This window comes from Electrophorus electricus, chromosome 3 (assembly GCF_013358815.1).
Source record: "Electrophorus electricus isolate fEleEle1 chromosome 3, fEleEle1.pri, whole genome shotgun sequence".
Taxonomy (NCBI): domain Eukaryota; kingdom Metazoa; phylum Chordata; class Actinopteri; order Gymnotiformes; family Gymnotidae; genus Electrophorus; species Electrophorus electricus.
This window is the reverse complement of record NC_049537.1, coordinates 15,380,593-15,408,460: the sequence shown is the minus strand read 5'-3', so window position 1 is coordinate 15,408,460 and position 27,868 is coordinate 15,380,593. Positions and strand designations below refer to the sequence as shown.

At 41.6% G+C, this 27,868-nt stretch overlaps 1 protein-coding gene across 8 annotated transcripts in view; it reads right to left on the bottom strand.

The window, feature by feature from the left end:
• Positions 1 to 5,752, bottom strand: part of chl1b (cell adhesion molecule L1-like b) — a 58,413-nt gene extending 52,661 nt beyond the window's left edge. For all 8 annotated transcript variants that reach the window (XM_035524140.1, XM_035524143.1, XM_035524136.1 and 5 more), the window contains exon 1: positions 5,458 to 5,752. The gene's annotated coding sequence lies outside the window, so the exon portion shown is untranslated. The remainder of the gene's footprint in view (positions 1 to 5,457) is intronic.
• Positions 5,753 to 27,868: the final 22,116 nt, after the last annotated feature.

Genomic DNA, 27,868 nt, shown 5'->3' with positions numbered 1-27,868 from the left:
GTGAGACATAGAGCACTTGGACATTTTATAGGGATTTGATCAATAGGATAAAAACGGACTGGTTTATTTGACGTTTCTGTTGCGCTTTGGACCAACCCTCCCTAAATCTGAGACATAAAAGACAGAAAGAGTAAAACGAAAGTGTTCCTCCTTCTCTTGTATGCTGGTTGCCAGCACTGCTGTTGTAAATGTACATCTTTAAGCTCTAGAAGCTGAACTGCTTAAGCTGTTGATTTAGCCGACGTAACCCAGTCACTTAGCATGCTCTCCACACTCTTTTATTCTAATCAAAGCTCATCATCAGCCCACTGATCCTCCATTAGGGGATAAGGGTGTCAGGCTCCAGGCATGGCTCTGCCTATAAACAAGCTTTTGCCATTCAGAGTAGATGAGGACATGCAGCAAAATGCCACACCGTAAGCCACTACTGGTGCAGCTTCATCAGCTGGGGGCCAGTGCATCTCCCTATAGCACGCAGATTGAATGGGTCCCATTGAGGTTGCCTGCACGTGGGTCTGCCCCTCTGTTTGCTTGATGAACAGGCATTATGGGCCGTGCCAAACAGGACAGTTTATCGGGGACATAGCTCATGCTAAACAAGAGAAGGGAACGATGCATTAGGCAGAGCACTGAACCAAATTTGTTCAGCCACATAGGCAATCGTGGGAGAGAAAGCACCTGGCACCCATATTTGCTGCAAGCTCGATATGCAGATGGGCCTAGTTGGATGTTTACACTGAGTCACTGGGTGTCTGTTGACAATATGCAATGGCAAATGTGACATATGTAGTAATTTGCCTTTCGGTACAAAGCCCAGCACAAAAGGTACCTTGCATATTATCAATTGGTTAAATTCTCCAGAATTAGTGCTTTGTATTTACTGTGAATCAGTTCTGTTTAACATTGGTGAAAGAGAACGTGTTTGTTAAAGGCGCAACAGGGCTCAAACCCTGCTCCATTAAATGTTCCTCCAAGTTTCTGAATGGCATACCCTTGTATTGAGATAGAGAGGGGCTGGAGCGAAGGGGAAACCCCTGCATGTTTCATATCACGTCCCTGGGCACAATGGGCCCTTTTACCGCCGCAAACTTCTGGGTCCACATGGCTGTCACATCCACCCTCCTTCATCTTTTCTCACTCCCATCCTTTCGTCTTCTCCACTCCGTCTCTGCGGGGTGTCTGTTCAACTCTGTCCGAACCCCTAAAACACATTCTCAAATGTGCTGCTATTCCACCACCAGTCAAGAGCATCCATCATTTTTATGGTTCTTGTCCTTATGCATATATTCGGCAGCCTACCCGCTTCCAGCCATACTGTGCAGTCAGTTGAATTATGGCAAGCTATGTCGCAAGCTTTACGTTTCGCGCCGAGGCGACTTTACTAGACACGTATCTATATCAGAGACATTGAAGTATCTCACGTACACATTAAAGGGACATATATTTTGTGTCTGTACCACGGTATCCCACTATTTCATATCTCATGCTGTGAACGTGTCAGAGTAGACTTCAGAAGCTAAGCTCCTCTTGTTTCTCTGGTACCATCCCCCACACATTCAAGGTTTAAAGCCTACACCAGCAGGGATTTGTAAAAGAGATAAGCTCCATAAAATGGAATATGACCTAAGGCATGGAAGTGTGTGTGTGTGGGGGGGGGGGATCAGGGTTGGGGTAAGCAGTGGATAGCTTATTGTGTATTATTATATCACGCTAGCTTTGGGTAGGCCTAGAATAGGCTGTGTTACATTGGAAGTACCAATCTTATTAAAAAGAAATGTGAACACATTCAACCCTTTTAATAAGCTTATCAAGGATAATCTTCTAATGTTCATATAAGTCACCTAACATAAGCATGGTGGGCTTTTTGGGCTTCTATCCCTCAAAGTGCCACGATTAATACGTCTGAGCTGGTGATATTGATTGCTCTCTTTGCCATTGAGCAAATCTTGGCTCTCCTGTTGCTGTCATTGCCAGTATAACAGACAAATCAGCCAGAGGGTGCTCCAGAACCATATCAGGCTTTCAGTAATGAACCGCTAAGCTACAGAGGAACAGAAATGGACGTGTCTCTTGAAAAATGCGTTAGTAAACATTAACAGCTACTGTTTTTTTTTTCTTTTTCATCAACCAGCATCATATAACAACTCATACATTCACCACTTCATACCTCCCTTTGTCATGTGTCACATTATTTCATACTTAGCAAGTGGCATGGAAATTGTCATAACCAGGTGCTTTTTGGCCATAGGGGGCCAAAGCAGCTTTGCCAGCAGAGCAGACGTGCTTCTCTCTCTTCTGTTCTCCCCTCCAGAGCGGACCGGGCAAAGGAACCCTGAGCACATGTGATAACATTGACCCCACTTTCAGGTTTGTCCTTCAATGGAAACCGCTGATTAATTGGCCGTGTCGTGCGGTCTGCAATTGTTTATGGCCATTCACTGGTTCCAGTCCTGTGACGGTCTGTTTAATAAGATACGGGGTCTCCGGCGGTCGATGCCCTGCAATGCCCCGCCCCATTCCCCCTTAACCTTCCCTGCACCCCCTTCCACCAGCGCCGAGCGGATGGAGCGGCATCTCATTCACATGCGTTCACGCGTGTACAAGAACCTCTCCCCAAAGTCACCCTTTTCTGGCATCATAAAGGAATCTGTGAGTGATAACAGGAGATGATGAGATGAAACAGAAAAGCAAAGGCTTTTTGAAAAGCATACACAAAAAGCCATGAGATACATGCAAAGGGGGAAAAAAAACAAAGGCAGGGGCTTCTAGGGACACTGCTGCCAGGAAGAGTGGATGTAGAGTAAATAGAAGTCAGACAAAGCTTTATTACACCAACACACAGTGCAAATGAAATGGCCCACGTTGCCTGTGCACTTTCAGTTTGACTGGGCATCGGTATCTTTCTACTCAGTAAGTGCATTAGCTACTGAACTAAAGCCAAGCTTCAATGTCTATAGACAAAAAGGGACTGGAAAGTAATAACACATGACAAATGTGAATCTAAGAGCCCAAACTAAAGCTGAGTGGTATACTTTACATTGTTCCAGGTGAAAGCTATTGGCTGGTCATGAGAGCTTGTCCACAGCGAATTGCCACACAGTAAATGCTGTAATATGATCTCTTCTGGCATTTTCCTTTCTTTTTTAGACAAAAACTCCCCCACCCAACCCAGTCATGATCCCAACCCAACCCTCTCCTGTCATCTTTCCCAGTTAATGCCATCCTGCCTCAGAAGACTTTACACTAGGCTTTGTATAATTGGACTGGGGGGGGGGGCATATTTTGGCAAGGGTGCAGCTGCCTCCAAAGTAAATGCATCTGACTGACTGAATCGAAAGCTCCACATGGAAATGAGAGGTACCACTGTTGACTGCGGATTTGATCTCTGGCTGTGATGAGTGGATAAAAATATCGAGATGCTCAATGAATATTTTCAGGGAGCAAAAGAAGCAACAGCAGTTTTGCAGGAGAGTTGGGTCATGAGGGAGTGCAGTCATCCCTCTGGATTAGAGGACAGAAAAAGCAGATGAAGTTTCATGTAGTGTGGTTAGTATGAACTGCCTTAACTTTCCAAGCCAGGCAAACCGGCTGACATTTGCCCATGGACAGGTGGAGCTGTAGATTTTACTTCCATTGGAGTAATGAGTTTCATTATTTGGGGGATGCTGAGAGGAATTTGCCCTAATTTTCTCTACTGGGCACTAGTGGCCTGAATAGGCGCAACTTGGCACACTCAAGTGGTGAGAGAGTCCATCTAGGGATATTCATGAGAGCTTGACTAATAAAATCCAACTACAGTGACAAATTTAACAGAAGGGATAGTTATTTGTGTAAGTTATGTAGCACTGTGAAATTAGAATGGGAGTAGCGTGTTTTTTAAACTGGTGATGTGTACAGAGGGGATAGCTAAAAATAAAACTTCCCCCAAAATGTGAAAGACATCCGAGTAACTCAATTTTGATTTTTTTTTCCTTTCTTTTATCATGTTAAGCACTACAAAATCAATTTATCATCCCTTTGAGCTCAGTATCTGCATCTGAAAAGGGGTTTATTTTTAACAGTGCCTGTTCATGCTCCTGCAGTCATTGTATATTAAAGACATTTGATTAAACACAGGAAATCTCACCTCTATTTACCACAGTTCAATGAATGTAACTGTGATGCTTATCCTCTTTTTGCCAACACACTCAATGCACTATCAGTACAGGAGAGTCTGACTCATAACACTTTCTCTCTCTCTCTCTCTCTCTCTCTCTCTCTCTCTCTCTCTATTCTTTGAATGCTTTGTTAAAAACAGATAAACTACTGCTTCACCCAACTCAATTCAATTACAAAGCCTCAAAGCACTAGAGTCTTCTGACAGTAGCCTGCCTTCTGCCTTTAATGTGCCCTTAATTGCTGTCATTAAATTGTGGTAACTCATCTGGCTGTCATGACACAATCTCTCTGAGATAATTTAATTTTGCATCATTAGAGCAAAGCCACATTGATCAAGTTTCTCCACTGATGCAGATCGGAAATGGGCTGTATTGTAAAATTGAAGCATTAGTGGTAATGGTGTGCAAATAGTTTCTCATATAACTATCTGTCTAGAAGACCTTGTTGTGATAAGAGTCCACCACAGAGGAAAGAGCGAAAGGAAACACTCGAGCATCCGGCATAGTGTGCCGTGAGTGGTTTGTGTGCTATTCAAGGACAGACTTGTCAAGGTGACTGGAAATCAGACTCAAAGCAAACTCTTGTGAATATTTCCAGGTATTCATAGTGCACAAAGCTTCATATGGTAGCATATCTGGAAAAAAAAAAAAAAAAACCTACTTCAACTGGATCTTTCAGTTATATTACCAGGTACTATACTAACTGAATGAGACTGAATAACTGACGATGGATAAGTGAGGCTGAATGAAAAATTAAGATAATTCAAAAGCTTGACGTGCTTATTCATAACTGCATAGAAAAACTGTGAAAAACATGTCATGCCATTTGATATAAATCGTTATCTTATGGAGCCAGCATTGTGTGTAACAAGGCACATGTGCACCAGCAAGTTCACCAATAATTTAACTCCCTTTCTGTATTTAGCCTTCCACAGTAAGCAACAGAAGCAGTGGGACCATACGGTGTCACGGGGCGAAGTAAGCGCGAATACAACCTATTCTTGTGCAGCCTTCAGTGAAATTACTCCGAAATTACATCTTAAGGCAAGTCTCTACCTCCCAACGTGTCTGTTCATTTTGATAAACTCAATTACAATACACACAGTAACCTACTTTTTGATTATGCTCCACTGTCATCAACAGGCTATAAACAAGACAACCGCGACGGACAGAACCGTGGTGATTTTCAACTGTCAGCTACAAGCGGGAAAAAAAAACATTTCGGCACAAAGTGTTTCCAAACTCCGAGGAAATATCACACATAAACAGCATCGCAAACAGAAAAAAATAAACACTTTACCTGAACACTTTGTGTCCCTGCAGTTAAGCTTTCGTCTCGAGCGCTGTGTGATGCAGCTCACTAACGCACAGAGCAAATGCGTCGGGTCTGAGGAAACTGGCAAGAGAAGGCTTCCCTCAAGATTCAATCGTGTTTCTTTTTCTTTTTTTTTTAAATAATAGGTTCCCTCTACAAAGACCCTCAGTGAAAGAGACCCAATCGCGGTCAATAGCTTTTAGAAATCCATGGCAACCGAGAAAAACCCTCCACAACTTCACAACATTGTGACCGGGTTAACACACCCCCTATGACAGCGGCATTATTCCCGCGAATAAAACAGCCTACCGGTAGGTAGGGACGAGTAAGCTATTTAGCTAGGGAGGTCTGCGGGGAATATGTCCTGAGCATGTACAACTGTTCATTTCACCATATTTACGCAATTCCTTGGATATTTAGATAATTAAGCATTAAAAAATTAAAATTGAAAAGTAGCACGTGTGATGTCGATTAGGCTTCAAAGTTACAGACAAGGCTGCGTGATTTAATTACGTTTTGATGTTCGAGAAATATTTGGCAGTAGCGCATAGCCTATGTCGTAAGTGGCATAAGCTTTGTGTTTGGTCCTTGCTAGGTTGGTTTTCAGCACCTCAGACAGCAGCTTCCACTCGTTTCTTGATGCTGCCTGAGGGTGAAGCTGAGAACGCTAACCTTTCAACCTTTCACGTTTGGTTACCCTGTGCATTATCATGATAATTTCTCACGAGCTGCCATGTACTGTGCAAATGTTCGAGGACGTTAAAAAGACACTGTTGCTCTTAAAAGTCTGATGCTTTTCAAGACCATTTGGTGTTATTGGGGTATATAAGCAGAAAAAGGCTGTTTTGAACACTATTCTACTTTCCAACACCATTTAACAGCCAAAACCAGTGTCAAAAGGGGACTCATCGGAGCTCTGTGCTAAATGAGTCAGCCTGTAACTCATTCCATGGTCTACCCCATACATCCAAGACTACAAACAAGCAAAGCTAATCAAAACTAATCTAATTTGGGCCGATTTAATCTTATTGGGAGGCTTACAAGATGACATTTGCCAGGCACCAAACGTAATTGGATCTTTTTATGAAGCTACCTACTCCTCAAAGGGAACTCTCAAATCTAAATTGATTTATTGTCAGCCTGAGGACACCTGTCAGGCACAAGGTTCCACTCTGGAGTGAGAGAAAATTATTTCTCACCCTCCCCCCACCCCAGCGGAGAAGTCTGCAATCAGATAGACACGTGATAATAGAAAGGTTGGGGGTGGAGGGTGGGGTGGCAGCCCAGCTGTGCATGAATGATGTACCACAGCTGCCTAAGAACAGATAACAGGATTTTAGTATGTCCTTATATACTCTTTAGAAACCCCACAAATTATCTCAGGTTCAAGTTAAATATTAAAGAACTTATGCAACTACAATGAGAATTTATGTGAGAGTATGTATATATTTGCATTTGACATTTGATTAATGGGTATTTCATTGTAACAACAATAAAGAGTGTTCATATTTGCACAAGTACAGTTTCTGATGTTTTTGTACATCAGCATATCAGATGTGATATGAACAGTGACTATATGTGTCTCCATAGGAAGACCAGACCCTAGATGTAAGTGCAGTCTTTATTCCAAAGACACAAAAATCCAGCAAAAAAGGGATGAGTCTAAAACAGCCCAGAGTCAAAAACCATACTAATCAAAACAGAGAAAGACAAATGGCTCAAACATTGCTTTCAGGAACAATTAGGCAAGGCCTTGCAAACATAACTTTGCTTGAGGCAGTCTTTAAGTGATCCATCTGATTATGAGGTGCCTATGAGAATGTGAAACAGGTGGGTAGTGGGCAATTTCAGTGATCAGAATTCTGGGAACACAGCGTATGGATGGGTCCTTTCAGAAGGAGGACGTGACACTATGAAGTTAAAGCAGAGAGCCCTTTCTTTGCATAATCCTCCCATTTTGTGACTAGTAAAACTAGTCAAAGATGGGTGTATGTCCTGCAAAAAAAAACACTGTTTTTATGTATTTTTTTATGTTTATTATGTATTTTTGCATGTTGAATCCAGATATTTTTTTCTGAATATCACCCATAGTTTTTTTGTTGTTCTAGTATATTCATGTCCTTATATAGGTAAGTGCTGTATTGGCAGACTGCTGCTGGACACTGAAGAGGAATGTTTCTGAAGGCAAATATAGACAAAAGTCATACACTGTACATTTCAGAAGTAAATCTGTACACATTTTAAGTGCAAAACACCCTCATTTATAAATAGACATAATTAAACAAGTTAAACTTAATTGCTCTGCCACTTAAAAACCATACTGTCACAAGTGTAGATCATGCAGGAAAAAAAGGAGAAGGGAAATGCAAGTCTCCAGCTGAAGAGTTTAAATGAACAATATGAAAGTCAACATAAAAGTGCACTAACCAGAGCTAAAGAAAACCAACGTAACAAACAGTATCAATGACCGACAGTCAGGCATGACAATTTGACAAAGGCTTATAAAGGGAAGAATACAGTAACATAAACAACCTAATAACACACAGGTGGTGCGGACACTAAGGCAAAACATGCTCCACCTGAGAGGGGCGTGGCAATAAACCTAAACAGAGCACATGCGAAACAACATGAAACGTAAACAGCCACGTGCAACGCCACCGCTGCCTGACAGAGGCCACTGATGGGGGGACACTGTCACACATACATGATAGAATAATTCTAATAACAGATTCACATTCAATGTAAAAAGTACCATTAGGGCCACTATTTTTTTTGGGGGGGGGGTTAAGTGTTGTCTATTGAGCTGTATAGCTGGCTGCTCACTTGTTTCTTGAATTTTATGCGACATTATTATTTTGTACATAAAAGGTTTAGAGTTTAATCCAGTGAGGTCACTTGCCCCTGTAGTTTATTGCTGCTGACTCTTACCACGCATTCCAAACAAGTGTCAGTATAACCAGCACAAAAACTAGGTTCAACAAAATCAGCTGTCTGGCACATGGTTAAGAAGCAAGAATGTACAAGTGAGTTTAGCAATAGCTAACAAGCTACTCAAGACCACTGTCCCAATGTAGTGCTGACATATCTATGAATTTTATCAGTAAAAATATGGAATGTTCTTGTTTTGTCAAGTCTGTTATCTGATGTGAATATGTATTTTGCCCACTAAGGACAAGCCTGAAACCATAGTGCCCCTTGAACAAATAGGAAGTGAAAATGGCTGTAATACATATTACATTATATGTGATACCTAACACAATAAGTACTTCATATACAACTATATATGTGTATGGCCAGTACATATGAGTTCATTTTAGTTTGAGCAGTTTGTAGTCCCTTGGAAAGGGTAAAAGTATATATAAATAAGACTGTGGTCCACATATTGCTCACATTCCACGTTAACCTCCTTGTTTCTATGTTTCATTATTTTATATCCAAGATGCTGAACTGGCTCCTTGAACTGAGCCAAAAACTGTGTCACTGTCCAAATAATTACTGGTTGCTCCAAAGACAGAGCTACTAGTGATAGAACTGCTACTATCCACTGACACTTTACATTATGCCCTATGAACTATTATGCCAGATTTACAAATGACAGGTTTAATAATGTTCAAAAATGTATGTATCATCTAACAATTCTTTCTGTAAAACCACATTCAACCTTAGCTCATTACATTCAGAAGCCATGGAGGCAGATAGCTGGTGCAGGAATGAACCAGCGACCTCTGTACTCCTTTAGCAAACACTAGCTGACTCTGTCAGAAGTGTCAAAGGTCACCAGTTCAGCTTGAATAGAATAATGCCTTCCGCATACCCCCCCACCGACCCCCGACCCCCATTCTGGGATCTCAGCAGCATAGAGGTTCTTCCTTTGACATTCTGAGGGCTGCATAATGAGAACAAATGATGTGGAACTCGTAATGCGGCTTGTCTTCTGCCTGCTGAGACCCTGCATGTATCTTCCAAGGAAATGCACCAGAGAAAGACCAGATTGCAAAGGCAGATACCAATTCTAGAAGGTTTGCTGTAATCAAATCTCCTTTAAAAAATTCAGACACTTGGCAGTTTATATTTTAAAAAGCAATATATGGCAGTATTGCAAGAAATGTGATGCCATGGCAACAATTCCATATATTATTATGAAGTTGCTTGTTCATAATCTTGTGCACCAGTGTACCCATGAATCTCATCCCTAAGAACATATGTTAGCATGATTTAAATATTAGTTTAAAGTTAACATATGACAAAAGATGCTCCTTAAATATGTTCCTTATATATCATCTTATAAGCGTTAAGCATACAATAAGAATTTAGACATTAGACACATTTTCTGAAGAAGACTAATAGAATAACATGGTCTGGAACAGTGCCCCCTCTACCTCTCTTGTTTTCTTTTTTTGCTCTCTCTCTCTCTCTTTCTCTCTCTCTCTCTCTCTCTCTCTCTCTCTCTCAAGCTTTACACTGTCTGAATATACAACGAAGGGAAGACCCACCACACACACACAAATATACATTCACTCATACACACACACACATGCTAACATATATTTCAATGTATCATTACAATTTTTTTAAAGAAATGTATTGTATCCCTTGGTCCCTTTCATTGTTTGTAACAAATCCAATTTCCATCAGCCAGTCTCAAACTAAAAAAAAGAAAACATAGAAATATCAGAACAGTGGCTCTGCATTTGCAACACTTTGATTTGCCTTTTTACATTATCTCAATGGTAAAATTATACATAATTTAATGAATGATTGTTTCTTTTGTCCATACAATATTTTTTTTACATTATCTCACTTTTGAAACCCCCAGCAAGGCATACTGCTTTGTCTTTTGTCAAGTTGCCATTCATATCTCACACCATGGTTGCGGGGTGATATATGATAGGCTATTAACTGGAGTGCTCCAGTGATATCCATATAATTCTAATATCATGCTTTCATACTTCGTTTCTCTATAATCCCCCCACCAGGAGTTCCGGGACTGAATATATTGCAAGGAGAGGCAAGCAAATATCACAGAATGTGCACGTGTCAGACTAAATCCCAATGAAAGATCTCATCCCAGGGGGAGGAGCAGTGGAGGCAGGTCCACAATTAATATCAGTACACTGCAGAGAGACGTGACTGTTCTAAGGCCTTAGGGGGAACAAGATGTGTAGTCCCTAGAGAAATCGTTCCACACTGGTTAGGGCCCTAACCATGGGATTCCGGGAAGTCATTTACTCTTAATGATTATCTCACGGAGGCAAAGGCATGAAGGAAAGGCTCCTCAAACAGGTTGGAATAAAAGCAAACTAGGCAATGTGGAACATTTTTAAAAGTATAGAACACCAGGCATTTGTTTATCGGAATGGAAAACATTGTGCCAGGCTGAGGTCTTATCATGCATGTCTCTGGAGAGAGTACACAACAGAGACATTGGGGCCCTTGTATGTGGGGTGCTGTCTGGGACTGCACTGTGAGAATTTAACATAACATAATTACAATCCTCAGTAGATGACTGGCGCACAATGATGGTGTGATCATGCAAGTAATTGACTGTTCGTTCATGTACTGACATCCTGGAAGGGACTTGCATCTCCATATCAGATCTTGGTGCGGCACAAAGAACCTCAGTGTTTCAATTTATCTTGACTGATCTCATACATTCAAGCTCACTGTTGAAAAAATATGCTACCTTGGGGTGCTGAAAGCAATAATATCCTTATGAATAAAAAAAGGTCTCTCAGGCAGGCCAGACATGGCCTGGCACAGTGCCCTTGTTGAAGGCGAAACATGATGCTACCACAGTTTGGTCCTGAATCCCAGAGTTGACTCAAATGTGATGATCATCCTCCCTCGAGGAACTGAAGATTGGATTTTGGTCACATCTCAGTTCAGAAGCTTGTTTCAACTGTCAGAGGCTGATCAAATGTTTAGTGATGAGCCAAACGATGGACTCGGGGGAAAGAATGTACCACAGACTCAGCAGAGGGTGATTTTAGCTGGAGTACAGACAATCGATTCCAGTAGTCTCTGGGGCCAAGTATGCAATTTAAGCTTCCATGCTAATTAAAAAGGAAAAGGATTCAAATGAATGTGGGTGAGCTTGAGTATTTTTGCCTTCCACGTTTTGACTCTATAAAATAATGTATAACTGACAACTAAATGCCAAGGAATAAGGTTAGTGGGACAGGGAGAAAGATGAAAGATGAGATAAAAGGAGAGAGAGAGGGACAAGGAGAGAGGGAAAGATGGGCACAGACCTGAGGGAGAGTAGGAGAAAAAGAGAGAGACACAGCATGGAGAAAGCTTGTTTGAGACAGGAAGGAGAGTGAGACAGGAGGGAGATAGGAGGGAGAGATGGAAAGACAGCTTTCAAGGGAACCAGAGACTCTCCCAGCTCTCTGTGTGATTATCCTTCCAAAACACTGACTATGAATATACACCGTGTTCCTTCTGAGCGGAGATCCAAGGCTGGGGTGCTTCTGATTAGGCCTTTGCACTAGTTTTCTCCAGAGAAGCTCACCGACGACTCACTTCCCCAAGCGAAGGAGTCATTTTGACTGACAGACAGCCATCAAACAGGGTTGTGCATTCCAGGCACCGACATTTATGAAGTCTTTTTAAATGACCCGTCAGCGCTTATCACGAAGACATCACATCTGGATCATCAGCCTGCATGGCCATATAAGTCTGAAATGAAGTGAGATCACTGTTATGGGCGCGACTAGTCGGATGCCTGGACTGAGTTTTGGAACAATCCTAAAATGAATTGCTCATCTTCATCATAGTTTATGGGTGCTTGTGATCAATATGCTGACAGATCGGTGCATGACTCAGCAAGCACTTCATCCTTACGGGAAATGCTGATAGTCAGACATCGAGCGCCACGATGTCATAATGACACAGGCACCGGGAAAAAGGACAAGGCCCACGCTGCAGTATGACACCGGCCTAAAAGTCTGCCCACTCCGCCTCTCCCTGCTCTGCCTCCTTCCCTCTCATCCCTTGTATCTACACAATGGCCCTCAGTGTAACTGCTCAGACAGAGGATTGGATGAGCAATTTTCCCAGTCCTTTGTCTGATTCCCTCTGGAAAATCTGACACTATCACTGTTGCATAGTTCTGTCCAGCTACTGATTATATGTTGACAAGGCTCATATTTACAGTATGACAGCTAAAAAGATCCATTATGGGCCTATTTACAGACTGCATTTGCTATTAAAATACGTTGAACATTGCCTGGCTGTAAGAAGATAGAGGCTATAAATTTCATGCTACGAAGCTTAGTGTTGAAATCTGAGGAGTAGGCCAGGACACCCACATCTTCACGGGAAATATAAATGGCAAAATTGTCCCAGAAAGTCTTTGGAAGAGAAACGCAAAGGTTTTCTAAATGTTAATGTTCTTTTCCTCCCCCCAACCCTAGCTGCAACTGCTTTGCAACACCCAGCAGTTGCTATGGAGATAGAAGCTATGTGGCATGCAGGAAGTTCATTAACTATCCAATTGCATATCATTAGATATTGTCCAACACGTAGGCCCCGGCGAATGAATGTCGGCTTTAGTATCCACTCTTTATTTTTAGCTAAGGCACTTGCCTTAAACAAATTCATCGTTTCTTTCCAGTGCTGACGACAGTGAACGATTCTTCTTCTGCCCCCGACAGTCCAGAGCGTTCTAAGAGTCAGAGCTCTCTTCCTTTGAAATCATAAATATGGCTATTGTATGTCTCAGCCAATGAATAGTCTTGATGGGGCACATGTGTTTGCGTCCTGTCTGGCTGTAGAGGGCGGCGAGGGGGCGGGAAGCGGCCACACAGAAGAGTGCCTGATAAATCTGTCGGGCCGGATAAAGTGACAACTGGTTCTGGTGTTCGACGTCTGTTCGCGTGTACAAAGGCATCCAGTGTTTCAAGAAGGTCTATGCTGTTTACTTCACGGTGTTAGTTAAAGCGAAGCTGCGCGCTGTACACAGCATCAACGTTACGGAGCCGCACGTCGCAGATATAAAAAAGCTTTTATATTTCTCTCATAGATGGAAGTGGTTCTTCCCATGGAAATTGCGTTGGCGATTGATGTTTTCTATTAAGCAGATATTAAAAGAAACAAGGAAAACCTTCATCTGCTGCAGTGTTGTTGCAAATGTGGCGGGTTTTGTTGTTGTTGTTGTTGCTGCTGCTGCTGTTGTTGTTGTTTTTTAAAAGAAATAATTTATTACTCAAAGCCTGAATCGATAGTGTACGTATTAGACTACTATATTGTGCTGCCAAGGCCTGTTTGTCACTACAGGTTTCACTCTAACCAGAAATGTAAGCAAAGCTGCATTTAGAGCTGGGAACCTACTGCAGACAGTAGGAGCTGATCAGTTCTGTTATAGCAGTAATTAGCTGCTGTGGAGATAGGCAGACGTTCTTTGTGGCAGTTTGAGGACATGAGCAGCTCTCCCTAGAGCTGGTGACGATGTCTTTCCTCCTTATCAAGACAAATAAAGCAACACTTTGATGATGTCAGTCATGAGCCAGAGTCACCTAATCAGTCTCACGGCTGCTTAGTGTGTGCATTCATTTCTTGCTGTTTTGGTGTATGGGTGTGTGGGTGTGTGTGTGCGTGTGGGTGTGTGGGTGTGTGTGTGTGTGTGTGTGTGTGTGTGTGTGTGTGTGTGTGTGTGAGTGAGAGAGAGAGAGAGAGAGACAGAGACAGACAGACAGACAGAAAGGGGGTCTAGACTGTATAATGAACATCCTTTGCCTGGTTATGACATGTTGGCCTTTTGAAATGGGTTGTTGTCTGTGTGGAATTAGAAGCTAAAGTGCAAGTGTTAATGGCTGTAATGAATTTATAATAGCTCATTTCTAAAACTACAAGTAGGCCTAGTCAATGTGATGAAATGAAGGTACAATCATATGAGAAATTAGCATTTAGGGTCTATATTCAACATTTCTGTGCCGGTATACCCAATTACTACAGACATGTAAACCTGAATTTCAGGGTAGAAGATCTTAAGGAGTTCTATAGGATGATTCTAATGCATGCACAATCGGATAATCTTTTAATCAAAACTCAATACTTTTTCCTATTTGCTAGCTGTTTTCAACACAACGTTTAAGAAACAGATCGTCTACTATTAAAAGTGGGCATCAAAAATAAGAAAAATTGACATAGGCAGCGGAGATTTTACAGTAGAATTAGGTCTTAATGTTTTTCTCCATTTATAAAAAATAGAAATTGCTGAATGTGATTTGGTGCTCGGCTGTGTTTAACTCATGAGTGCGGTGCATTGTTTCGCGCTTTGCGTTATGCATCTATGGCGGTTTAGTTTCGTTATGCAGCTTGCGCCAAACTGGATGTTGAATGTAAGGTTGAGCTGCCCTCTGCTGGCTCATCATGTTACAGTGGTTCACATATGCTTTTTGGCCATTAACAACTCCCCTTCTTCCATCGTCACTTTCTCAATTCTATAGTACATTTTTGTTATTAAAATATTTACAATTTAAATATATATATAAAAGCAGGAAAAAGCAAAGGTTTTCAAGCAGTATTTTACACTGTATGATGTTGCATTACGTTGAGCCATTACTCCATGTGTAAATGTTTTCCCTGGCCTGTGTTGCCCCCTGATGGTGGAAAAATTCAGTGGGCCTCTTTCAACGAAATGCGCCGATTATCCCGAACGCAACATACAGAACGCTTACAGTAAGACTGATAAGTTAATTAAATTGTCTGTTACTTTTGGTACAAAGCATTTTCTTATTATTGTTTCCACAGTATCCAGACAGAATGCACTGTATTCAGCCTACATGTAGGCCAATATTACTAACAACAGATAGGCAATACACACAATATTCTGAATATATACACACAGATAATGCACAATGTACACTAAACCATATAAAACGTCTGAATATGCAAATATGATACAGAAATGACATGGTATAAACCAAAATTGCAGCCATGCATTAACAGTAGGCTGGTTGTGAGATTTTAATGAGATCCAAATTGATTCAGTGACTAAGCTTATTAGTAAGACAGATGCTTAAACTTGTTAATAATGTGTACTGCTTGTGGCCAGATCATGGTGGAACCTGGTGTGTGGCATGTATTGGCTTTTATGACTCTTAGTCCATAGACTGTGATGCGACAGTTTGGAACAGGTCATTTGGGACAGGTCATTTGTGGTATCGGGGAATTTACTGGCTTTGTGGTGGTGGTCAGAATGTGCTAGCTCACAGAGGTTTTGTGTCAATTTGACACTTGTCTATAGTACATTCCTGCCCCAGAAAGAGTCATTCTCCTATGTGTTAATGCACTCTCTCAGTTACACAGTAATAGAAAAGCCACTCCTGACTCATCTATGTTAAGTTGGCATGTCTAAAGTCCCCAAAACAATGCCCCAGTTCCATCCTCAGTGTGAACGGGCATAAAAAAATCCTCTTTCCGGCATAAAAAAAAAAATCCTCTTTCCTTTTGAAGCCCGACATCTCCAAAGTCTGCTTTTGCAGTTTAGCAATATTTAAAGATAAAATTGCTGTCCTGACAGCCCCTTGATGATTCCTCAGTTTGCTTGGCGTCTGCGGATGTGTGACTACCACCCGTAAGTCGGTTTATTGCGGTATTGTCAGTTTCAAAATGTGGTTGTTGCTATTTTCAGCCATGTACTCCAAACTTGAGTTCAGGTTGCAGCCTTCAGGGACACAATAGCACTGCTGCTGTTCAGAGTATGTGCTTCTGAAAGTCCGCTACAGAATCATATCAGCTTCAGTTTACATAAAGACCCACAGCCACTCTAGTGGAGTAAACGTACTCCTGTCCACTAACTTTCATGTTAGGTTTGACCAGTATTACAGTATTAAATGCAAAGCTATATTTGGTGAATATGTCATAGTGTCTGTACTGTCTAATTATTGTACCAGCCTTTTAGCTGTGGAGCCCATAATGTCACTAGGCATCTAACTACGTAATGTAATTTTATAGAAGAATCTATGAGCCAGCTAGTCAAGGAGGAAAATGAAACATGCTGGCAATAATGTCGAGATTTTGTAAATTATTTTGTGAACTAAAGCAAAGAGTTTATTCCCTTACTAAGCAGATCCTGTGGTGTATTTCTACTTTATAAAGATTGTGTGTTTTAGTTTGTTGTTTATGAATGTGTTGTTTATACATATACATATACATATATTCATATGCTCATCACTCATACACTCACCAGCTGTTTTGTTGCAACACCTTGTAGGTCTACAGTCAGAGGCCATAGTTTATCTGCTGCCACACACAGTTGTATTATCCATCCTCAAACTCTTCATCAAAGGTCAGTTTCTGACCACAGGACCACTGCTGGCTGGATATTTTTGGCTAGAAGACCATACTTAAGCCACCAATGGCAGTGACACATTAAATCTCCAGTGATACTGCTGATACTCATACTCAGCACAAAACTCACTACCGGACCACTACCCTGTCAATGTCATTGCTTCATTGCAAATGGACTGCCACCAAAATAAAATAAAAATAATATCACTAAGGGTGCTTTGGTCAGATACTGACCAGATTACATTAAAAACATTTTTTTTTAAATTATTTTACATTTCTGTGACTCCTTTCTCTTTCCCCTGTCTGCACAAGAAGCATAAATTGCTGTTATTTAAAATAAGTTCTGAATAATAAAAGTTCAAAAAGTCATACATGACTATACTGTCTACATGACGATCCTGGTTTTCAAAAAAGCAGATTCAAAGGCTTTTCTAAGGCCTAAATGATCGCCCCATTGATTTGTGTTTAAGAAGGTAATGAGACACTGTGTTAAGGAGTGGTAAATGTATCAGTACTGAAGCTAGACACTTGATGGGAAACAAGTTTTTATAAGATGAAGGGAAGTTTTTATAAGATCTAGGCTGCAAAAGAGTGAGCCTGCTCTTTCAAGACTTCAACAAGGCAAATTGTGCCCTTGTCTTTAAAGTGACTCACCTTACAGTCAATGCCAATTCTCCTCCTCTGCTTACAATTAAGGACCATTCCTGACTGTGCAGGATAGAACGAGGAAACACAGGCCTGCTGCTTTCATTGTCCATGCAACCCCAAGAGGGACAATTTTTGTGCCCTTGAGGAAGGATCCTGTCCTTAATTACTTTGGTTATGGCTCTTTTGGAAAAATGTGAACAAGTATATGTGGTTTATAAAGTGCTTCCCAGCATGAAAATGGGTTTAAGATCCTTCTCTAGAGATAACTTCATTATTTATTCAAGTGCTATATCAAGCAAACTCAACTACATCTGCCACAGTTTTCCATAATTGATGAGGGTAACCTTTGAATTTTTCTTTCTTCCTTTTTATTTGAAATATGTTTCTTTATTTTCTTTGTATGATTGCTTGTAGGCTTGTAGAAAAATATTGTAGATTGTGCATGAAGTTCAAACAATGCTCTGCATAACACTGTGTGCAAATTATTAATTAGCTAGCCAGCAGAATGGACTGTACTATATATTAACCATGAAGGAAACCAGTTGCCTTGGGAACTAAGCACATCCATTGTTTTACCCATCCAGACATCATGCCATTTGAAATGAAGATACAGGCTATATATGACCAACAGCTGGAGTTATTCAAGAAAGCACATCTCACATTTTAAGCACTTCTACGAAGCCCTACACAAAGGCCATCCTAACTTGCTACATTTGAACAATCACAGTTAGCCCTGCTTCGGATGTGCATCAAGAGACACTACTGCCACAAATGTGTCACCACTGCTGCTGATTCCTTGGTGACCTGCACAAGCCCAACACAGTGCCATGCTCCAGTGCCAGCTTGAGCTCATGCCCAGTACCATCTGCTAACAGCGTACAAAACTTGGCTGCAATCTCGTGCAAGGGAGATGATCCCAAAGTGCACTTCTGCTAAGATAATCCAGCTCCTCTATCCAGCACTCTCAAAGATATGTCTCACACCCATGTCTCTTCTTAAAAACTAAACTGAGTTACAAGATGAGAAATTCAGCTTATTCATGGGAGAAACAACCACAAAAGAGGTTCGATAATGAAATATGTGTCTAAGATGAGAAAAGTGCCTACAAACAAAGCAGACAAGAAACCCATCATTTGAGTCAAATCTATACAGCCAGAAAATGATGAAATCGTATTGATATGGTGACCTTTTCAAAACACTTCAGATTAAAAGTAGCCAGTGAAGTCCTGAGTTAAGCAAGAGGGATAATAAGGGAAAAGAAATGGATGTGCTGCAGCTGGCTGCATGGTTTCACGCTGCACGGTTCAGAACGAATAAATGACGACCTGTCACTTTGTTCTCTGTAAAACTCAAAAAAAGGGTTGAAGGCTGTATTGCCACAGATTTATAATCAAAGCATGACATTCAAGCAAAAGTAGTCAATATCCTGTAACAAAAAAAAACATGTTTGTGTGTTATATATGAGCTCAAAAAATCATCGTGAACAAATCGTCCAAATACGGCATGTTTCGAGCAGCTTTATTCAGTTGCATGCGACATTATATGTGCAAAGTGGCATTTTCCTTGACACCAGCCTCTTTAATATCCCTAGTGCTGGGCGTTCTCCCAGGTCTTCACAAACACACAAACAAAACATGAAATCAGCACAGTTTCCAACATCTAAAGCCTGCTCTGCATCACCTTTCCAGCCGCCCCACAGCACAAACCCCCAATTACAGTGATCTCAATGAGGGGGCTCGTCTGGGACAGGGTTTGTTTTAAGATGGGGGAAAGCAAGAGTCGTGGAAGGGCCTGTTTGATTAATCTGCACAGTCAGTGCATGTGAAAGACCCAGGAAGCCCTCAGGGAGCAGGGGCTGGAGGGATGAAACAGCTAGCAAGAGAGAGAGAGAGAAGGAATGGGATGGGGGAGCAAGGCTCAGCCGGAGAGCAAGGGAGGTGGCCGCTGACAGTCCCTCTCCTCATTAGAGGGGCAGTGGCAGGGGCCTGCCTCTGCATTCTGCTGGAATGCGTCTCTCCTGCGGCACTTGAAGCTCTCTGAAGCCTGCTGGTGCTCAGTGGTTATGTCAGGCAGAGAGCTAAGCCACAGTCCTGCTGTTCCGCTGCACTGTTTTGACATTAATTATCCACAAAGTCCAGCACTGCCAAAACTTTCCAGTGCAACTATGTAACATTTATTTATCTCTCTCTTTCCTCATATTGACTTTTTGTTTATCAACTGTAGCGAGGCACAAAAGCAAGAAGTTAGACAGCATATGCATTGAAGAACCATTGTCCACCCTAAAATGCCCCCTATTACATCATCATCTACTAGCAATTTAGAGATAGGCAGAAGGCATGGCCGTGTAATGAAATATGTGACTCTGGCGATGGAGAGGTGTACAAAGAAAAAAAAAAAAAGGGGGAAGACTGAAGTGAGAGACATGTTTGATCTGAATATGTATGGGTGGAGGTTTATAGCGGGGGAGTGCGGGAACGAGAGTGAGGGAAGCAGATGGATTGAGGTTGGATTGGGTGATTAGCAGCACCGCGGTGTCTGAGCAGCTGCCGGTGGCTGCCTGTGTCGTGCCTCCGCCCAGACGGGCACAGCAGTGGGGTGGAGCCATCCAGTAGCTTGGGTAATCAAACAGCAAATTGTCACAATGATAACATTTTATCACAGGCACAGACACAGGGGAGGAATGGGGCACTTCCCGTGGAAGAGATGGGAGAGGTAGAAGTTCTGAGTCCCAGTCTTGCAGTAGAGAATTCAGTTACTGCCAGGAGGAACTGGGTCATAACAACCTGATCCAAGAACAGATGAGCTCTTAACTCTACATTCTCTTAGGCTTGTAAATTAGGTTTGTTGCATAGGAAACACATGGGCGTTTTTGTTAGTATCATTAGCTGGCAATACAGACAGCATTCAACTTTCACAAAATGGACTATGCCCACACTCATCAGTGACTTTATTAGAAACAGCTACCAAGTATATAAATTCACTTGCCACTTTATTAGGTACATCTTTCTTAAAGGTGCTGAGGTGCACAGTCACGGACTGTAGCTCACTTGTTGCATAATCGCTGGCATAATAGCATGGTTATGGGTGTTGAGCTGAGACAAATTTATCACACACAGCAACTGTGTTGGGGTTTTCCACTTGTCATTATCACTGCTGCGTGCAGAGTGGTCTGCCAGGCAAACGTATCCAAGCAACAGTGGTTCAGTGGTCAGAAACCGATAACTGCCGGGGTGAGAATATGTCTTTGCATGAACATTGCCCTGGAGCAAAGTGATGGCTACATGGAGGCTGTAATTTCTAAGGGTGCATGACGGAGCACTGCTGCACCTAGTTTGCTGACTCATTCCCTGTCCATCTGGAGCCTACATCTTACTACGGTGGGTCCTCTATCTTGTTCAGTGTTGTACCTACAGGTGATGGGAATCAGGTAACTGTTTTAACTGTACTAAGAACACTCTTAGTCCTGTTTTGGGACAAATTCTCTGACCTCCTCTTTTTCCCTAATGATAAGATCAAAACAAATAAACTTCTGCACTAATTTCGAATTCCTCAATATATCTATATACATACATTTTCCTTGGAAAGTGGTCACTCCTTGGGAGGATTTCTGATATAGATGCTTTTATAATATTCCAGAATAGCCACAATCCATCACTAGCGTAATCAAAAAGCAGGGTACAGACCTCTTTACTTATGCACTGGAAGCTGAAATTGCCTGGGTGGGTGTTACAGGAACACGCTGAATGGTGTAATTCGATTTATTCATTGCGCATCTTTGACGAATGCTCCTTAGCTTGTCATTCTCTGCCTTGATATCTGTTCAGTATTAAATCAAGGCCATTAGCTTTAAAGTGTGTTCAGAGCAATCTCACCTCTCATTATGTTAGTTGGTCTTACACAGGCACTATTAAGATGATGCAAAACTCAGAAAATCTCTCAGAGCTTGAGTGATAACTAAAGCGAATGCTTACCAGTATGAGTCTGAAACCTTTGACACACCTTTCAGTATAGTGCAAAAGACTCTGCATTAAAGAGTTATTAAAGAATGTGATGTTAACACAATCTTTGCAGCAGGCAGAAGCTTATATAGATTTTTTTGCAACTCTGTGTGAATATCCATGTCCAGGCCACTGTGGCCACTGTGTGTGAAGAATGCAGACACACACACACACAAAAAAAAACTACAAGGTTTTCCAGGGGAATGGTGGTGTCTATTGAAGCCCCAGCTGTTTGAAGACTTTGCTGACCTCAGCCAAAAATCATTAGGTGCCTTGAGGTAAATGTGCAGGTACAGCACTACTCTGCTCTGCTGGGAAGGGGCTCAAGAAACTCAGGACAGAGGAAAGAAGAGGAGGAGCATGTGAGAATGTCCATCTTCCTTGCCTTCCATTTTATCAAATGCTGTAAATAACCATGTCTTCAAATTAAATAAATAAATAGGGCAAAAAAAAGCTTAAGCGATATAATTTATACATACTTAAGTAATGTAAGTTATATATACTTAAGTAATATAACTTACACATAGTTTTCTGCACTGAAGCCATATAAAATAATAGATGACCTCCACAATTTAATTAGACAGGGGGCAGACAAAAAGACGACATATGAAAAGACAGCATAAGAAAAGAAAAATAAGTACATCGCATTTATAAAGCACGCAGCACAAGTGAATAGGATGCCAATTGGAAGTATGATTGGACAGGTTGGACAGTCAACACATTAGTAAGGATTCTGTGACCTGTAAAGCTGAGGGAAGCAAACATGCCCCATCTCAAACTTGGAAGGTGCATGCAATAAATGTACTCTGACCTCCAGATCAAAGAGCCAGCTCTCTAGGACAGCAGCCAGAACACACATTTGACCTTCTATAGTGACAGTCTCCATCACATGGACAATCTTAAAAATCACAATAATATACCAAACAGACAAAGAGCACAGAGCAAGATGAAGGGGGCGACACAAAACAGAAGTCCTAAAACAAGGTACCACTTAGAAACCACTTGTACCCAAAGCCAACGCACAAAGAAGAAAAACCTGTTATAAGGGTTACAAAATCAGAATTCCCAGGAAACTGAGAAATGTAATGCAGTCCAATACGTTCTTTCACCCTTTTCCCTACATCTGGATGTGTTTACATTGGGAGAAAGCATCAGCATTTTAGTCTAGTCATTAGGGGCAATGGGAATCATTAGGGACAATGATTGCTCCGCATGGTTCTATAATGGCCAGGCAATATGAGGTTGTTTTACAGCGGCATGCATCCTCAGTTCCCTTATAATGTTGCCATATTCTGAGCTGATAAATCCATCATAGTGACTGATTAACAAATTCATGAACACTAGGATGTGTTCAAATTCCTTCCATGACCTAGCCAATCACCACATACACATTTATGGGACGCTCCAGAATGCAGAGTCATTTCCCACCTTAAAGAAGTTAAAGAACCAGAGGACTTTTTTTTTTCTTCAAAAACATACCAGTATCCCACAGCACAGTGTTCAGGACTTGTCTGGCACTGTTCCAAGAAGGTTTAATGCCGTGAAGCTCAAAGGCCAATAGCCAAGGTAGCTTTAGTCCTTACTTCATGTTAGGTGTTTCTATTGTTTTGTCTATCCCATGTATATATTTTGTTTGCTAATCATAGGTAATGCTTCATTTGTAGATCCTTATCTTATGCTCCACACGCAGCTGTACTCAGAAAAGCCTTTTGTTCAGATGCTCGTTCCATGGTGGCACAGTGCGTCGGAGCTTGTCACTGCTGCACGCCACACAGGTCGCACAGAGACATGGTTAGGTATGGAGAGCTGAAGGGCACAGTGACAGCAGGGAGGACAGGATGACACACGATGGCAGCGTGGCATGGGCTCGCCCACATCATTCACACATGCCCACGGCGCTTCTCATGGTGGTGGGGGGTGGGGGGCTCACGGTCGGACATGTGCTGGTATGACTGGAGCTGAACAAGAGCGCAAGGACACAGTCAGGTGCGCGCTTGTCTGCGGCACTGACTGCCGTGTTCCTGTAAGCCCAAGCGACTTGTGCTCGCATTTCATTCACTCTTGCTGTCAGTACATTGGGTGGCTTAATGTTAGCTGCTTAATGGGGCATGAGCTGCTAGATAGTGTATCGTCATACTGCTGTCTTAATGACAACTGTCATCATCGAACAATACGCATAGGCCTGACATTTTTGCAACAAAATCTGTGTGGAAATTCTTCTTAAAGAAATACAAGAAAAAAGATACAGGAGATGTAAAATCTGTATGCTTGGGGGGGTTTTCTGAGTGGATAATGTTAAGTTTGCAAGCATGTATTTGCTCAGAGATAAAAGTTGGTCGGAGAACTTGGCTGTTAACCAAGAATAACATTCTGCTACTGTAGTTGAACGTTCTGGCCTTTAAGTAGTTTCCACATTTTGAAAGTGTACAAAAATACATGGACTACTCTGATATCCATATATTCCTAAATATAACATATGGGGAAAAAAATAAGGATTTGCAATAACTGCTACTATCTGTGGTTAACAAATCGAACTGAAACTTTACAGAAGCATAAATGTCTGCAGGGGAAAATCATGCTCCCATGTGTGTTTTCATCAGGAAAAGTCTATTTAAGACTGTTCCCAGCTGTCCTGAGAAGAATGAAAACACATTTTCCTCCATCAATCCCCTCTGTGTTGTATAACTGGTTGTATCTGACATGGGAGAAGCTACTCTTAGGCCTGCTATCTTTATCTCTCTGGTACAGGGGTTGCATGCTGTGGTCCTGCAGGCATACGCCTTTGCAATTTCATATTTTCCCTGCACCAGCAGATGTAAGACATAATTCAGAAGCTAATTATCAAGCCCTTCGTGACTTGAATCAGGTGTGTTGAGGCAGGGGGAGATATGAAACTGCAGTGGGTGCCACAGTTAAGAAGCCCTGCTTAAGATGTAATACAGTGGCAACAATAACCATTACTTTATTGAGGTTGCATGTTCCACACTTGCCTGCTATTTTGTGGCAGACACACATGCACACACAAAGAGTTGTCTCTTCCCTCGTTGATCTGTTTCAACTTCCTCCCTGTATGACGAGCTGCTCTGACAGCGGTTTAGCCTTTGCCCACCTCAGTTTGCTTTCAGCTGCCAAGGAATTATTTCCCATAAGTAAGCCAAGCTTTGTTGAAGAGGTTAGGTATCCTCTTGATATAAAAGGCAGGGATGAAGTCCCTCAAGAAAAAAATGACATTTTTAGTTACCATTAGGAGGGTAACATCACAGTGTCACTTTTCAAAAGTGTACCATGCAAGCACCAGCTATCTTAAACACCACAAGAGAGACTGGGTACATTACTGGCCACCATATTTTGTTGTGTCAAAAAATGCATATGTGTGGAAAATGCACATCCTCTTTATGATTGAAATAATTTACTTTAGGTCTGCTTGTGAAAGAAAGCCTCATGGTCAGTGAGAAATAGCTACCAACAAGGCACAGCGCACACATACACACACACACACAACACATTGTGCCCAGCTGGTGCTCTCTATGATGAATTAGAGGGTTATTTTCAGCCCTGGCTCCCTGCAGAAACATGTGGCAAGGAGCCAGGACCAGGTCAAATTGGCACCTCCAGATCAGGCTGGAGAGCGCAAGTTTCAGCTTGCCTGGACAAGGCTTTGGACTCACTGGCTTGGACAAGACTTCTCCAGTGGAGCAGAAGGAGGTCTCAGGATCATCTCATCCTGAGGCTGATTGACTGGCAGGGCTCAGAGGAAGTGGGATGATGGACATATGCCCAGTGGTCAAAACAAACAAATCGGACAGATGCTTTGGAAGTGAGTCGGAAAATAAAAGTTTTTGGCCTTAAGATGTTTGAACAGCAACAGAGAGGGTGAAATACACTCTGAAATAGAGCAGACGTGCACACATACACATGATTACACACGCACAGACACACATATGCATGCACTCACACAGACACACACACACACACACACACATCTTCCAGCCATCTCCAATGTCTGTCACTCATGGTGAGTGTGTGATAGCACATTTCTGATCAAGAGCTACTTATGCAGCTTGTGTATGCGTGTGTGCTCACCATGTTCCTGACAGCGGGCCCAGTTTTAACGAGGCACACCTGGCCCTCATTCATAATAGAAGGCATATTTCATATTAATTTGGTGGCACTTCTCTGTGTCCTGGGTGATGTTGAACAGCTGCAGGACTTCTCTCACCACTGCATTATGCATGCTGCATCACTCTCATTTCATCCCAAAGATAAAGTCTTCATTGTTAATCCAGCCACCCTATTAAAGACTGTGGTGTCCCATCCTCTTCCATCAGTGTGAGTGAGGCAGCAACTGACCTCAACACCTGAAAAAAATAGTGGTAATAGAAGTAATAAAGTAATCACTATTACTACTAATGACAATAAAAATAACTGCAATAATAGTTTTGTCATTACTGTCATCCATCCATTGATTGAGCCTTCACGCAGGAGGGTTTTTAATTAGAAACCTCTAATCTGTTGGTATTACTGCTCTGTGCTCCTCTGCCCATCATCATATACTGAAATATACTATACTGAAATATATACTATAAATACACCACCAGAAATAAGTAAATGCCCTGAATCCAATACATCTTTGATATTCCTGCAATTACAAAAAGCAAGTCTGTGTGTGGAAGTTTTATGTTGGCCAGTTTTGCCTTGGCCAAAGTTCTTCTCCATTGTAGTGTGAACAAAGATGCACAATGACATCCATTTGCCATAAGAAAATAGAGAAAATATTTTCTTTGCTGTGCTGTGTTCTTATAACTTTATTTATTTCTATCATGGACAACCTTGAGTTCTCTCATGTGGAGATTTGCAGAGAGGCATGGTTATATGGCCAAAACAGGGTGAGTTTTTCAAGGAAAAATCTGTGAAAATAGAAGACGCTCCATTGTGCAGGACTTAATGATGTGCGGCCAGGCTGAGAGGATGAATCATAAGAAGGTCTTTAGCTTTTTTCTTTCGTAACACCATAAACCCATGTAACCATACAAACACACACACACATACACACACACACACACACATACACACACACACACACACACACACACACACACACATACACACACACACCATCTTATATGTACATTAACACACATGCAAACACCAGCACACACATGCACTCCTGCACAATAAGTACCAAAATAATTAATTATTTCTCATTCAACTATTCAGTGTTCCACCAACAGAAAAGTCTGGCAAGACATATTTCAACACAAAATGGTAGAATGAAATCTTTCTGACAAAGCACCTTCAGACGATCGATGAGCACTTAACCATTAATCAATCAAAGGTCCTTGTCATCCACTCATATAACATGAGGAACAATACCCATTCAAACACTTAACCCATTGATCATGCAAACTTACCTTCATAAATCTCTTTAAACTGCATTTTAAAATTCTGACTAAGAAAAGGTCACTTAAACAGTATTGAAATAGGCAATAATAAAATGCATATACAGCTCCCAAGTACCAAAACTCTTGAGGCAAATCCATCTTCAAATAATAAAAAATTAATGGTTTAAATGATTAAAAATCAACAAAAGTATCTCAACAGATCTATTTAAACATTAAAAAAAACTAACCATAATATATACTTGTGAGGCACTACAGACCTTCACTGAATCTGTGACAAACTGTCATTATTATGCAAGAGAAGCAAGTGTCCAGTTTTTGAGTGTTGAGTTCAGCCCTAGTGATGGACTTCATAGCCACCAGCAGCAAAGGACCAAAGAAAGCAAGCAATCCAACACCTCATCAAATGTCTACCTCAATGAGGAGAGTGCTATTGTGCGAGTGGTTAATAACAATACATGTGTATGTACATACAGGTCCAACAGGGCTGACTTTATGTCCAACCCACCTGGTGTTCCGGATCGCTGGGGCTCAGCTCCAACCGCCAGCAGCCTCCACCTTGGCACATCCTCCTCTTCACCACAGACACCTTCTGCTGGAGTCAGTAGCACCCACAACCTACTCCCTTGTTGGCTTGTGGCCCTGGTTCGTGAGTTGAGTGTCTGAGATCTCTGGTTGTCTGGGTGTAATGTGTTCTACAGCATCCTGCATGCCATGCTGGTCTGGGCTGTTTAATAGATTGTTTGGCTTTGGGCTGTTGAGTGCATTGTTCTCTCTCAGGAACGTATCCAGCACATACCTCCTACCTCTCTGAGTCATTCATAACAGCTTTGATTTCACATCACCCATAGGTGTAATATTGAATCTGAGAGAAGAACAAAAACGAATAGGTTTATATGCCTTTAATAATTTAAACTTTGGGTTTACAGTTCTAGGGATACGGCTCTATTCGTACATTGCAAGGTTATTGTTGTTGTTGTTTATTGCATGTTATTTCACAAGTCTTTTTTGTAGACATATGCCAAACTACATAGAATCATTTTCAAAACATTG